Genomic DNA, 15,318 nt, shown 5'->3' on the forward strand with positions numbered 1-15,318 from the left:
TTCGTTAATTATTTATGACTTTGGCCCATTTTTACTTTATTAAAACAAAATACAAAAAAAAAGTACGTGTCATGCATAATCTGAACCGTAACATGGTTGTTAAATAGAAAGGCATAAAACAGGCATCTTTGTCCGTGATTTTGTTTCGTTTGATTTTTACCTGTTTTGAAATATTTTTAGTGTGTGTGCAAATAATTGTATTGAGTGTGTATTTAATTTTAATTTGATTTTTGCTTAGTTGTGTTTTTAAAAATAAATAAGGAAAAGAAATAAAAAAAATATAAAAAAAATAAAATAAAATAAGAAAAGACCCCTTCTTCTTCCGGATTGGGCCAATTTTTTAAAAATTGGCCCAAACAAGCAATGCACCCAAACCAGGCCTGCCCGGTCCAGTCCAGTTGATACCCAGGGTATCCAAACGACGTCGTTTGGGTCGTGCCTAATCTGGGCCGTTGATCTCCGATTGATCAACGGCCAAGATCAAATTTCCGATAACCCACTAATGGCCCCGACCCGTTTCCACCCGGACCAACCCAAACCCTTTACCCTCGAAACGACACCGTTCCACTTAAGCCATCAAATCCAGACCGTAGATCTAGATTGATCTAACGGTTGAGATCAACCCACCCACTAACTATATAAGCCTAGAACCTTTACCCTGCCCCCCTATCCTAACCCCCAGGCTGTAGTCCTCCGTCTTCACCAAACCCGTCCCCTTCAAACCCTAGCCGCCCCTGTATCCTTCACCATGAAAGCCGGCGGCACGGACGCCGGTGACCTCGCCCTTAACACCATAGAACCCCCGTGCCGTCCTGAACCCAAATCTACCAACCACACACCTCGAATCCTATCCCACCTTCTCGAATCTTCATTTGAAGATTCGAGTCGGAACCTAATCTACACCGATCTGCCTTAGATTCATACCAGACACTCCCCAGTACCCCCTCGTGACCAAACCATACTTGGTTTGGTCCGAATCTGACCAGGGAAGCATGAATCCCGGATCTGGTTTTCGAACCTTAGGGTTCCTCGTCACTGGTCCTTTGTTTTGTTCAAACCGAAGGATTAAGGTCTAATGGACCTTAATCGAAGTGTTTCTCATCTGAGAAACACTTCGATTAAAGTCTGTTTAGCCTTAAGAAAGGTCTGTCCAAGTCCGAGTCAAGGTTTGATTTTTCGAGATTTGAGGTGAGTCTTGCTTTCTTTTCTTTATTTCTGTTTGGTCCGTGTGAGTGATTAAATGTCTGTTCATGTTTTGTTTCAATTTGTGTCTTTGAATTTTTACCAACTCCTGTTTGTCCACTTTGCCTGAACCACTGTGTTTGTCTGAATCCCCCTCTCCTATTCCGATAAGGCACATGTATTTGTTGTGCAATTAGTTTGAAATTTGTACTGATTAACTGATTCCTCGAAGTACAGTTCTGTTTAATCAGTATAAGTCGAGTCATGTGTCCTATACTTTTGAATGTCTGATTTTTGGCTACGATTGTGTATGTTAATGCTAATATAGTCGAGTCGACATGAGTCGTCAATTAGTTTCAACTGCCTGAACAAAAAATAAATCGATTTGCTTCTGTTGAACATTTGCCTGAATCAATTAAGAACCAAGTTCAGTTACTTATAGTTGTTAATATGATTTCAGAAACCTAAGGCCTGATCTGTAATTGAAATCTGAGTTGATGGCATGTGCACTGGTGCACAGCATGTGCACTTGTGCACAACATGTGCATTGTGCACAGCCTGTTTCCTGCATAAAAGGGTTTTTGAGTTAAAATGGTTTGACAGCATATGCTGTCAGATATATTCTACTGCCCATACCTTGCTTTAGTTTAAAAGTATTAAACCCTTTAAAAGTTAAGCCTGCCAAGGGAATGATGGGGTTAATACTTAAATAACTAATTGGAATCTGAAAATGTTGAAGGCACATGGGAGGGGTGTTGATACTCTAAACAAGCTGTTAAAAGGGGTAAGTTGAAGGCTTATAAAGGGGGGACCCTGAAGATAAAAAAGAGGACATCTGATAGGGGGGAGATAAAGAGAGATACACAGAAGAGAGTAAAAGAGAAAAGGATACCACCTGATATTAAAGAGAGGACATACACTGTGAGAATATAAAAGAAAAAGAAGAGATCTGATAGATACACATAGATACAGAAATAGAAAGAGAGCAAGAAAGAGATAAAACAGATTAGGAAATCAGAAACTTGGTCTTGTTTGTCTGAAGTTCATCTGTTGTCAATGCGTTAGGCAGTGTTGCTTCTTCTAAGTTTCAATCGAGTTTATTGTTAGTGTTTTGTTGCATTTGGTATATCCCGGAATTGGATTGTCTGGAGTGTTGTTGCCATCACACTGTGTGCTATTTCATTTGGCTGTTTCTTCTTCAACTCTAGTTCCACCTCGCAATAGAATCCTTTCTGTTGTGCTGTTCTGATTGCTGCTGTTACTCTGATTCTTGCTGCTGCTATTCTGTTTCCTGTTGCTGCTGCATTTCTGTCCTGCTGCTATTGCTAGTTCTGTTTCTTGCTGCTGCTAATTTCCCTACCTTTTTCTCCTTCTCCTTTGCATTTCAGTATTTCCAGGTACACATTTCGAGTCCCCATATTGGTGTAACCGAAACAGTTTGAAAGCATGAAATGAAAAAGAGTTGAAGAAGTTCAAAGTTATTTGTTGTAATATTTGTGGTATATTAATGGGCCTGTGTAGTTGTTAGTTTACAATTCAACAGTACGAAAATGTATGTTAACTAACACTCATCTGAGTTTAGTCCTTCATGTTTTAGTTTGTAGTTGTTTTTGTTAATACGGGGTATAGATACTCCAAACTTATACTATGCTGCCTTGTTTTATTTTAGTCCTTTTGCTGTGTCTCGTTAGGTAGTACATAAGATCACATTCAAATCCCATTAGTAACAATGCCTAGTAGTTAATCCCTTTAATCTTGCCTAAGTAAGTTTAGCTAAATTCAACTCAAGAAATGTTCGGAGTATGTAGCGTTTCACCAGCCTGTATGTCATTTTCGTTAAAATCAAAGACAGGGTCCGCGAAATACTGCGTTTTTCATCTTGCAAACAATTCACCAAATGAATCAAATGATTGACAGGAAATCCGGATTTGGTTAAGTAAATTAGCACGTACTTTTTTTTTTGTAGAGACAAACATAATAGAAAATATAGCTACTTTAGGATATCTCTCGTAAATAATAAGACGAGCCTCGCCAAATAAAAAATACAAATTGCGGGGCCCTCAATAACTAATCATAATATTTAGAATTCAGGCTAGGCCGTTTAGTGAATCTCATGGCCTTCTCAGAAAATAGTAACGCGTTAGACTCTTTAGGCGCGACTTAATTAAATCATATTCTTAAATTTGGGTGCACATTGATGTGACCCAAATCCAAATCTCAACGAAGTCCAAATGTGTTGACGATCACGGGCGCATTGATTGTGACGTGGTTCGAGATGCATTTTCACGATGTTGCAATTCTATAAAAATAAGTGATAATAATAAAAGTGGTTTAAACTTAATAAAAGCACGTAAGTCATAACATGTATTTACATCAGATATTTAGCCATTATAACAATTTAAGCGACCGTGCTAGAACCACGGGATTCGAGGGAGCCTAACACCTTCTCTCGGGTCAACAGAATTCCTCACTTAGATTTTCTGGTTCGCAGACTTCATTTGGAAAAGTCGAAAATTTCCTCGATTTGGGATTCAAGATAAACCGGTGACTTGGGACACCAAAAGCCAAACCTTTCCCAAGTGGCGACTCTGAATTAAATAAATAATCTCATTTCGAATATTGTCACTTAAATTGGAAAAACTCCCCTCGCGCATTTAACCCTTCGGGGCGGGCGCGCAAAAAGGAGGTGTGACAGCTCTGGCGACTCTGCTAGGGATTTTTACCCCTTATCATAACTCTTCCTTTCCACAACTATAAATAGGGGTCTTCATAACTCAGAAAGGGACCGGAAGTTATAACAAGAAGCAAGAGAGAGCTCATGGATCAAACACCGCAAATTCCTCTACAAGTTTCAAGCTTCAAGCAATCAAGTTCAAGTTCAACAAATCAAGTTCAAGCTCAAGAACGAAGAACAAATCAATTTCAAGCTAAAGAACGAAGAACAAATCAAATTCAAGCTCAAGAACGAAGAACAAATCAAGGTTCAAGGAGTGCGAGTTCAAATCAAAGTTCATTCTAGTTGAATTCAAGATCATCGTTCGTGGCAACAAACATAGATTCAAGATCAAGCTCAAAGACCCTTGAATTTATTTACAATTGGAAAGAAGAATTAGAGGATACATAGAGATTGTAACACTCAAATATTCGAAATAAAATACTACAATTGTTGCGATATTTTCGGTCTTGATTTTATTTTCTCGATGCAAATTTATTGTCTATAAATTCTGGCACACCCAGTGGGACAATCTCTACCTCTATCTCAACTTTTCAATTACCAAAGTTCAAGAACATTGAAATGGCTTCGAAGAAAATCAACTCCAAATCAACATCCACCAAAGCTGCTAACTCCAGGTTCTATGTTGATGTGGAAAGCATCCTTGATGTTACCTTTGAAAGCTTTGGACTAGTTACGAGGAGAAAAGAAAGCTCTTTAGGACAACAAGCACCCCAAGTGCCGTTCGCATCAACCCCTATTTTCGGATCTTCATTCTCAAAAGGAGCAAGATATTCCACAAACGTATCTGAAGAGGAAGCGATGTTGCTGAAAAGATCAAGAAAACTCTTGCTCTCCTTGACCTCTCCAGATCCAAGCACTCTGCAGTGAAGGAAGATGATGATGCTTCAAGTGATGGATCCTCCCCACTTACACCACATAGTATGAACCAATGAAGGATCAATCCGCATGAAAATTCATGCTACTCTCCATCGTCCACGGCAATTATGGAAGCCATGGTGACAAACACTTTATCTATGGAGGAGCAATTGGCAAACTTGATGGAAGCAATCGCTGGCTTGACCAAATGCATGCAAAATCAAGAGTCTAGAATTGACAAGCTAACAGACCGGTTGAGAATCTTGATGGAAGAAGAATCCACCCATGTAACCGGCAAGCTCCCGGAAGTTCTAGAGAGTGACTCTCCCCCAAGACAAGCAACATCCACTAAGGCTATCCCTGTCTCATCTGAAGGGATGATTCCAATCGATCAATTGAACGAGTTCATTGAAGGAACCATTAAGAACAAATACGAAGTTGCTGCTAAATCCTCCCTTACATATGCAAATCCGTAAATGTAAGGCCCCGTGAAATTTTTTGCTCAAAACCCGAGATCTCGTAGTGCCAAGTTAGGAATATGTGTTAGAAATTCGTAAAAATTCTTCGCAGCGAGCTTGCGAGCCGCGGTTCGGACCCTTTGGATTGATCTGTGCATTAAAAAGTTAAGGAATAACGTTTTTTAGAAGAGCGCGTTTCTGCGGTCCATTATGCGGTCGCATAATAGCTATGCGGACCGCATAGTCGCCGCAGAGTGAGGCAGTTTGATGGTTAATTTTGAGGTCAACTATGCGGCCAATTATGCGATCGCATAATCAATATGCAGTCCGCATAGTCATCGCATAATCTCCTTGGAATTTTGCGAGTAGCAGTTCTATGGTGCATTATGCGACCGTAGAACAGGTATGCGGACCGCATTCTTATCGCATATCCAGGCAGTTTGTTTATGTTTTGGGATCCATTTCGCGGTCCCTTTTGCGGGCCGCATGTTAATTATGCGATCGCATATGCGATGGCAGATCTGTTCCGGGGCTCCAAATTTCTAATTTTCTTACCCGACCCCATGTCGATATATTTTACACTACCCTTAATTTTAGGCCTATTTTCTGATGCATTTAGAGAGAGAGAGAGAGAGAGAGAGAGGGTCTTAGAGGGAGAAGGGGTTCTTCACCAACATTTCTCCTAAGATCTTGCTTAAACCTTGAAGATTTGTCAAGAAAGGCACCTTGGTCTTCTTCCTAAAAGGTAAGGTTCTATAAACCAAGCTCTTAATTACTAGATATAACTAGGATAGACCATTAGAAGGGTAATCCATGAGGATGAGAGTGGATATCTTGCATGCATGAGTTCTTAAAGTATTTGGTGAGGTTTTGAGCTAAGGATGGGATGGGGGTGATAGGATCTTTCACAATTAGTTTTAAAAGCATAACACCCACTTAGTGTTTGAAAATATGCTCAAATGAGTTAGAACTATGATAACCTCTCTAATTTGTAGTTTGATTTGTCATGTTCCTAAGATATTAACGTTGCTAAGAGTCTCGGAGTATAGTAGGACTTAAGGAAAGCTCAATCGAGGTATGTATACTAAACTTTCTCTCTCGGAAGTAAATTCCATATTGTTTTGTAAGTTTAAGTATGGCTTGTCTACCAAAACGGTATAGCCTTGAGTCACATTTTAAATGAAGGTTAGTATACTAATCGGGTGAGAAGAATTCGTTCTGTTTAATGCTCCTTGTTGCTCTTATGTGTACTAAATGTGTTGATTGAAATTGTGCATTTGTCATGATGGAAAAAGGGGTAATTCAAGGATAATTGCTTGCTTATAACTTCAATGTGTATTTCAATTGTTGGTTGGCATGTTCCCCTTTAGGAAGAATCCTTTGTGTTTGATGATTTTATTACTATTGACTCGAAAATATATGATTCCCAGAATATTCGATACATTGATATTGGTTGGTGATCCTTGTAAATAAAGGAGATAGAAAATGTTTAAAACCAAATGCGGCCTTCGTGCCATGAAAAAGATGAATCTTGTGAAAGGACCAAAGGGCCAAAGAAAATACTGTTATCGAAAGAGATTGAGGACATTAATAAAAACTATAAAATGTGAGAGGTATTAAGGTAAGCATGGTTGTGTTTATGCTATATTTGTATACTTGTATTTATACTACAATTGTGTGCAATATCAAATAAAATCAAAAATATTTTTGGGAGTATCATTAGCAAAACTGAGCAAGGGTGGGTCATAAGGCTCATACCTGAAACTAAATGTGTCGGTGTAGGGATGGATCGTGGTTATTCCCCTTAATTGGGATGGACTTGGTAACATTTGTAAATTGGTAACGCCAACCCACACGGCATATGTGGGAAGGCAGCCTAGCCGATCGGGTCGTGATCGGACGCCATGCCGCACACATGATGGTATTGTGTTGGGAATCAAAAACTGGAAATTGTGGTTGTGGTACATGTCTCCAAAGGGACGACCTAGACGATCGAGTCGTGATCGGACTCCGTGCTAACAAAGACGGTGATATAACTCATATCGGTGCTAATGACCTCCCAACCAAAAAAACTATATATATTATTTTTGTAAACTAGAAGACTTACATGTTTCAAATTGGATGCTAGTATACTATTGATTTTGACTTACTGTTTTGTGGTTTCTTTGCTTGTATGGTTATTCTATTCTGAAAGAGGACTTTTAGTTTTATATACTAGTGCTATTCGATGGCGCTAACGTCCCTTTTGCCGGGAGCGCTGTATCGTTTAATGATACAGGTGGTTCCACAGCGGGCGACATCGGCCAGTGATAGCGGTACTCTCCCCAGCAGTCTTGGTGAGCCCCACTCCATCTCGGGGATATATCATGTATCTTTTTTTCATTTTCTCATCACGTTTTGAGGTATAGCCGGAGCCTTATTGCCGGCATTTCCCTATTACTCTTCTATTATATTTAGAGGCTCCGTAGACTGTTTGTGGGTAGTGGTTGATGTTGGGAGTCCAGACTAGAAAAGTTGGTACTTGATAAACACGTTTTTCATTAACCTTATAAACTTGTAATATTTTGTAAACTATGAATGAAGTCATTGACAGAAATGAAATGAAAGTTGCTAATGGAAGATTGCTTAGTGTATTGATAAATGGGATAACATTCCCTCTTTATTCATGAACCAGCTTGGGTAGAATGAAATCTAATAGGCTTGCTCAGTCGGGTTTACTCGGTTGAGTGCCGGTCGCGTTCCACATTTTTTGGGGTGTGACAGTACACTACAAAGGTCGATATGTTGAAGATGCCTGCTAGCTATCAACCTCCAAAGTTTCAACAGTTTGATGGTAAAGGTAACCCAAAGCAACATGTGGTGCACTTCGTTGAGACATGCAACCTAGGACTTATGGAGGTTACCCCGTCAAGCAGTTTGTCCGCTCATTAAAAGGAAATGCTTTTGATTGGTACACAAACTTCGAGGCTGGATCTGTTGATAGCTAGGATCAACTAGAGCAAGAATTCCTCAATCGCTTTTATAGCACAAGACGCACTGTGAGTATGATAGAACTTACAAATACTCGTCAATGAAAGGATGAACCAGTTATCGACTTTATCAATCATTGGAGGAATGCAAGCCTCAACTGCAAAGATAGGCTTTGTGAAGCTTCAGGCATAGAGATGTGCATCCAAGGCATGCATTGGGGATTGTGCTACATCTTGCAAGGTATCAAGCTTGGCACATTTGAAGAACTTTCAACTCGTGCCCACGACATGGAATTGAGCATGGCCTCCGCTGGAAATGAAAGGTTGCCCATCTATGAACCTTGCAAAGGGAATGACAAGAAAGAAGTCAGGAAGTGGGGAAAATTCGTACCCAAGTCTGAAAGTAAAGAAGCTATGAATGTCAACATGTCACCTATGAAGTTCCCGACGAAGGTGAGCAAGAAGCAGAGTATGAAATCCACTTCTTTTCAAGATAAGCCAAGTGGAAAGTTGACTCTAAAAGAAATTCAGGAGAAAAAGTACCCATTCCTGGATTCTGATATGCCAGCCATTTTCGAAGAACTCCTCGAGTTAAATCTCATTGAGCTTCCGGAGATGAAGCTACCAAATGAAGCTGGGAAAACGAATGACCCAAATTACTACAAATATCACCGACTTGTAAGCCACCTTCTGGAGAAGTGCTTTGTTTTCAAGGACAAATTTATGGACTTGGCCCGTGAAAAGAATATCGTGCTTGAAGATGAGAAGGCAAGTGCAAACCAAGTCTCTATCACCTTTGGCTCATTCAGTCTAGATGAGTTATGCAGTTTAAAACAAACCAAAGAAGAAGAATTACTAGAGAATAACAAAGTCGAAGTAGACTACCATGATGATGATGAAGGTTGGAAATTGGTGACTCGTCGTAGGCGCTACAAAAAGAGCCCACGAAAAGAATCAATAAAACAACAAACAAGGAAGATTATGGTAAAAATACCAACGAAAAAGAATCCAGTTAGGCGTTTGAAGAAAGTAAAAGTGGAGATGCACCACCCTCAAAAGCCACGACATACAGTGACCTTGGAGGATTTCTTACCATCTTGGTTCCGCACGAAGATTTCCCATGATCATATTGAGGCCTCTTGTTGCAATGCTGACAAAGGGGAAGAAAAGAGTGATGACTAACCGTTGGCATCATCTTCGGAAAAGCTCACTGAGTCCATTCCTCAAGAAGTTAATGCTTGTGAGGAAAAAGTCACGTTCACAAATGACGATCTTCTGCTAGGTGACACTCTTCATATCCGCCCATTGTACCTGGTTGGCTATATGCGTGATGAAAGGGTAAATCAAATTTGGGTTTATGGAGGATCCTCAATGAATATTTTGCCAATTCATATTGTGAAAGAACTTGGTATTCCCATGAACGAACTCTTAAAAAGTTGTGTGATGATCCAAGAATTCAACCAAGGGGAGCAAAGAGCCATAGGCGCGATCAGGCTGGAAATCACCATTGAAGATGTGCAATCAAGTGCATGGTTGCATATAATCGATGCGAAAACTTCATAAAATGTCTTGCTTGGAAGGCCTTGGATACATGAGAATAAAGTGGTTCCATCTACCTACCATCAATGTTTAAAATACTACGAGGGTGAAGTCGAGAAGAAGATAGTTGCTGATGATGAGCCATTCACCGAGGCAGAGTCACACTTCACCGATGCAAAGTTCTACTTAAAGAACCGCATTGTGAAGGAGATAAAAGTTGATGATGGCATGAAAAGCAAGAATGACGAACCCATAACTAAAAGAGTTGAGGTGACTATTGGTAAAGCCAAAGCTGTTAATGAGGAGGTACCCACCAACTTGAATAAATCTCATAAAGGGGGTATTGCGTCTTATGGAAAGAAAGTAAGTCCCGCGCTCCAATATGTCTCTAAAAGGAAGAAAGATGGGGGTGAATCATCTAATCTCCAAGCTAACACGCTAAAGGAGCTAACTCTTTCGATAAAACGAATTGAGGCAGTAAAGTTTTCCTCGAAGCCGCTTGCAGGGTTTGTAGCCCAAAATCGTTTACAGAATGGGCCACTCCCTACAAAGCGAACAGATGAAGGTTTTGACCCTAACACTTACAAGTTATTTGCAAAAGATGGATACAATCCCAATGAGCCGTCAAAGTTAGGGAAACTCCCATCAGAAGCTACAACGAGGCAACCATGTGAAGGTTTGGGATACAAGCAACTGTCACAAGCGCGCATCTCCATAAGAAGGTCGAGTAGCAATTATATCACCGTTGAAGATGAATCTGCTTCTTCCAATAAGCCTTATATCTTTGATCGACTTGTAAAATCACCTGTGAGGACCTTCGTGTCTGAATGATTGGGTTCATTACAGAAAGGGAACAAGTTCCAGAGAAATTTTCAAAGCATAAGAACACCCGCTTCACCTAAAATCCAGAAGATCTCTAAGGATTTCCAAAGTTTGGTTCCTTCTATAATGAGGAGACAAACAAAACTTGTGGTTTCATGTAAAGAAGTACTGAAGGTAAAGCCATATACTGTGGTCTATACTAAGGAGCGTGATGAAGATGAAGAAAGTGTGGGTTCTTCGTATCATGTTACTATACAAGTCGAGAATGGCATTCCATATTCAATGGAAGATAATGCGGAATTGGAGGATGTTTTGCCGTGTTATCACATATCCTTCAACGATGGGACCCTCAAGAAGATGAAGATGCGAAAGATGCTCCACCGGAACTTGAAGAAGGAGTGAAGATGCCAGTTGATGCCTTAAAAGAAGTTAACCTTGGCACCGATGAAGAACCAAGACCCACCTACTTAAGTGATTTACTAGAAGCTGATGAAGAGAGCACTTACTCAAAGGGTTCAGGGATGTCTTTGCTTGGAGTTTACAAAGAGGTGCCTGGCTTAGACCCGAAAGTAGCAGTCCATCACCTTGCAGTCAAAAATGGTGCTCGCCCTGTTCAACAAGCTCAAAGGCATTTTAGGCCGGACTTGGTTCCCTTGATTGAAACCAAAGTTAACAAACTCATCGAAGCTGGCTTTATTTGTGAAGTTAAATACCCAACATGGGTTTCAACTATTGTCCCTGTAAGGAAGAAAAATGGCTAGATTCGAGTGTGCGTTGACTTTAGGGATCTTAACAATGCATATCCAAAAGATGAGTTCCCGCTTCCCATTCCAGAACTGATGATCGATGCTACTACTGGGTACGAGGCAATGTCATTTATTGATGGTTCATTAGGCTAAAACCAAATTCGCATGGCACCAAAATATGAAGAGCTTACTGCATTCCGTACCGCCAAGGGTATTTATTGCTACAAGGTAATGCTTTTTGGCTTGAAAAACAATGGTGCTACTTACCAAAGGGCTATGCAGAATATTTTTGACGATCTTCTCCACAAGAATGCCAAATGCTATGTTGACGACTTGGTGGTAAAATTAAGAGAGAATGGCGACCACTTGAAAAACTTGAGAATGGTGTTTGAGTTGCTCCGGAGGTAGCAACTTAGGATGAACCTATTGAAATGTGCCTTTGCAGTTACTTCCGGAATTTTCCTTGGTTTCATTGTTGGACATCGAGGGATTGAAATTGATTAAGCCAAAGTTGATGCAATCTTGAAAATGCCTGAACCCCGGGACATTTATGAATTGAAAAGTCTGCAGGAAAAGTTAGCGTACCTTAGGAGATTCATCTCAAACCTAGCTGGGAGGTGCCAACCATTCAGTCGCCTTATGAAAAAAGATGTCCCTTTCAAATGGGACCAAGCGTGTAGCAATGCCTTTGAGAGCATTAATCCACTTGATGAAACCTCCAGTTCTGGCAGCCCCTATATTTGGAAAGCCGCTGATACTATACATTTCAGCACAAGAAAGGTCTGTTGGAGCACTATTGGCCCAAGAAAATAGTGAAGGGAAAGAAAATTCTCTTTACTACTTGAGCAGGATGATGACGCCAAATAAGCTGAATTATTTGCCAATTGAAAAGTTATGTTTGACGCTAGTCTTCTCAATCCAAAAGTTGAAGCACTACTTTTAAGCTCATGTCGTTAGTTTGGTTTCTAGAGCAAATCCCATCAAGTTCGTGATGTCAAAACCTATCCTTAGTGATCGACTAGCAAGGTGGTACCTCCAGTTTCAACAATTTGAAATCATGTACATCACTCAAAAGTATATAAAAGTACAAGCGTTAGCGAACTTCGTGGAAGATCACCCTATACCTGATGATTGGGAGCTAACTGACGAACTACCTGTTAAGGACACCATGGTCATCGAAGTTCAGCCTCCATGGAAGATGTACTTTGATGGTGTTGCACATCGCGGAGGATCTGGTACTGATGTAGTATTTGTCACTTATCAAGGTAAAGTTTTGCCCTACTCTTTTATGTTGACACAACTCTACTCAAACAACATTGTTGAGTATCAAGTGCTAATACCTGGGCTCGAAATAACTGCCGAAATGAAGCGGTTACAATTGCAAGTCTTTGGTGACTCTCAGTTAGTGGTCAATCATCTTTTAGGTAGTTACGAGGTCAAGAAGCCTGAACTACGCCCATATCATGATTATGCTAAAAAGTTAATGGGGTGGCTTGGTGATGTGACTATTCAGCATGTGCCAAGGAAAGAAAATAAGAAGGTGAATGCTTTAGCTGCCCTAGCTTCATCTTTAGCCTTGCCTGATCAAGCGCAAGTTACTGTCTGCCAAAATGGGTAGTACCGCTGCCAAATGAGGCTGAAGGTGAAGAAAATGAACTCAAGCATCTTGTCGCTATTTTTGAAGTCGAGAAAGAAGAATGGAGACAACCCATTATCGACTACTTATGTTATGGGATACTTCCAGAAAATTCGTGGAGAAGAACTAAAATCCGTCGTCGTGCACCTCGATTCCTTTACTAGAAAGATACCCTATACAGAAGATCATTCGAGGAAGTACTCTTGCGATGCTTAGGGGAAGATGAAGCACTCCAAGCTTTGCAAGAAGCGCATTATGGGGTATGTGGGTTACACCAGTCTGGACCAAATCTCCATTTCTATATAAAAAGGATGGGATAGTATTGGCCAACGATGGTAAAAGATTGCTTGGACTATGCTCGAAGCTGCAAGTCTTGTCAATTCATTGCGAATTTCATTCATCAACCTCCTGAAGTGTTGCACCTGACTGTTGCATCCTGGTCATTTGACGCTTGGGGATTGGATGTTGTCGGACCACTACCAAAGTCCTCTGGTGGGCACCCATACATCTTGGATGCAACTGACTACTTCTCAAAATGGGCCGAAGTTGTTGCTCTTAAGGAAGTAAAGAAGGAAAATATTGCAAGTTTCATCCGAGTAAACATTATCTATCGCTTTGGAATTCCTCGTTACATAATAACGGATAATGGAAAGCCATTCGATAATAGGCTGATGAACAAGATTTGTGATCTCTTTGGCTTCAGGAAACGTAACTCTTTGATGTATAATATTGTTGCCAATGGTCTAGCTGAGGCATTCAATAAGACTCTATGCAACTTGTTAAAGAAAGTCGTCTCCAAATCCAAACGAGACTGGAATGACCGTATGGAAGAAGCTCTATGGGCATATAGGACAACTCACCGCACGCCAACGCAAGCGACCCCTTATTCACTTGTCTATGGAGTCGAAGTCGTCCTGCCACTCGAGCATCAAATACCTTCATTACGATTAGCTATCCAAGAAGGAATCACTGATGAAGAAAATGCTCGACTTCAATTAGTAGAGTTGGAGGTTCTTGATGAGAAGAGGTTGGAAGCTCAACAAAGTCTTGAATGTTATCAAGCTCGATTGTCTCGCACCTTCAATAAAAGCGTTTGCCCGAGATCCTTTCAAGTAGGAGATCAAGTCCTTGTCGTACGAAGACCCATAATTACTTCCCATAAACCTGTAGGGAAGTTCACTTCAAAATGGGATGGGCCATTTGTCATACAAGAAGCTTAATCAAGTGGGGCTTACAAGTTGGTTGATGTATATGGCATGAGAATCGACCCTATCAATGGCAAGTTTTTAAATAAGTATTATCCTTGAAGTTGCAACGCTTCTTGACGCACGAGCCTAAACTGCATGTTGCTACTCTCCTAGCCCGCATGAGTCTAAAATGTGTACATCCCCTGCAAAAAATAATGTCTGCTAGGTTGAAAACTTCGAAAGAGGCGACCTAGTCAAAAGTTAGGACATAAAAAAAATTACCCAGTCTGAACTACAGTATGACTTGATCCTCTTCACCGAGGTACGTAGACAACTTAGAGTTTCATTCTAAGTTCAGTCGCATAAGTTCAAAAGGTACATATTGCCCCAATTATTGTTCGAATGAAGTATGAAGGAATGTAAAATCAAGCTGAAACGCCATCCTCCTGTTGAACTTTGATCTCATTTGATTTAAAGGGGGCAACACTCCATGGTAAAGTGATATCTTCAATGAGCTGATTTTAGGAGGATGTCAAGTATTTGCATTGAAGTCCAGGTATTCTCTGTGTTTTCAGGTTTGCCAAACCTTCAAGTTTGTTGGTCTCCAAGTACGCCCTCTGCCTTAAAAAAGGGGGGAAGAGAAGAGAGGCATCAAAAGGAAACACAAGTATAAGGAAAAGATTGTTTGGCACAATGTTTCAAATTCAGTGAGACTTGAACCCAAGATATTTGGGAGAATATAGCTCTTAAATTTCAATTGATGGCAAGTAATACATCTTCCGCTCTCAAGGCTTCCATACCAAGATACAAAAGTTTTGGTGAAGTCGCGCAATCTGAAATCGTCAGCGTGTCAGAATTTTATGTTGACTTTGGAATATTATCTGAAACTACACTTAAGGAATTAAATTTTGCATTTTGGATATGATTTAAATTTCGAAGTTGGGTTTCTGATAAATCAAACAGTTCGTTATTTCGACATCTCTACACCAAGATATGAATTTTTTGGCGAGACTGCGCAAATTTGGAATTGATAGCATGGTGCAATATAAAGTTGATTTCAAAATATTATCTAGGACGATTCTGAAGTTGTTTGATTGAGAATTTTGGATATTTTCTAGATCTTGAAGTCTAGTTTTTAAGAAATTAAACGGTTTATAATTTCGACTTTTCTACACCAAGATATTAAT

This window comes from Nicotiana tabacum, chromosome 6 (genome assembly GCF_000715075.1).
Source record: "Nicotiana tabacum cultivar K326 chromosome 6, ASM71507v2, whole genome shotgun sequence".
Classification (NCBI taxonomy): domain Eukaryota; kingdom Viridiplantae; phylum Streptophyta; class Magnoliopsida; order Solanales; family Solanaceae; genus Nicotiana; species Nicotiana tabacum.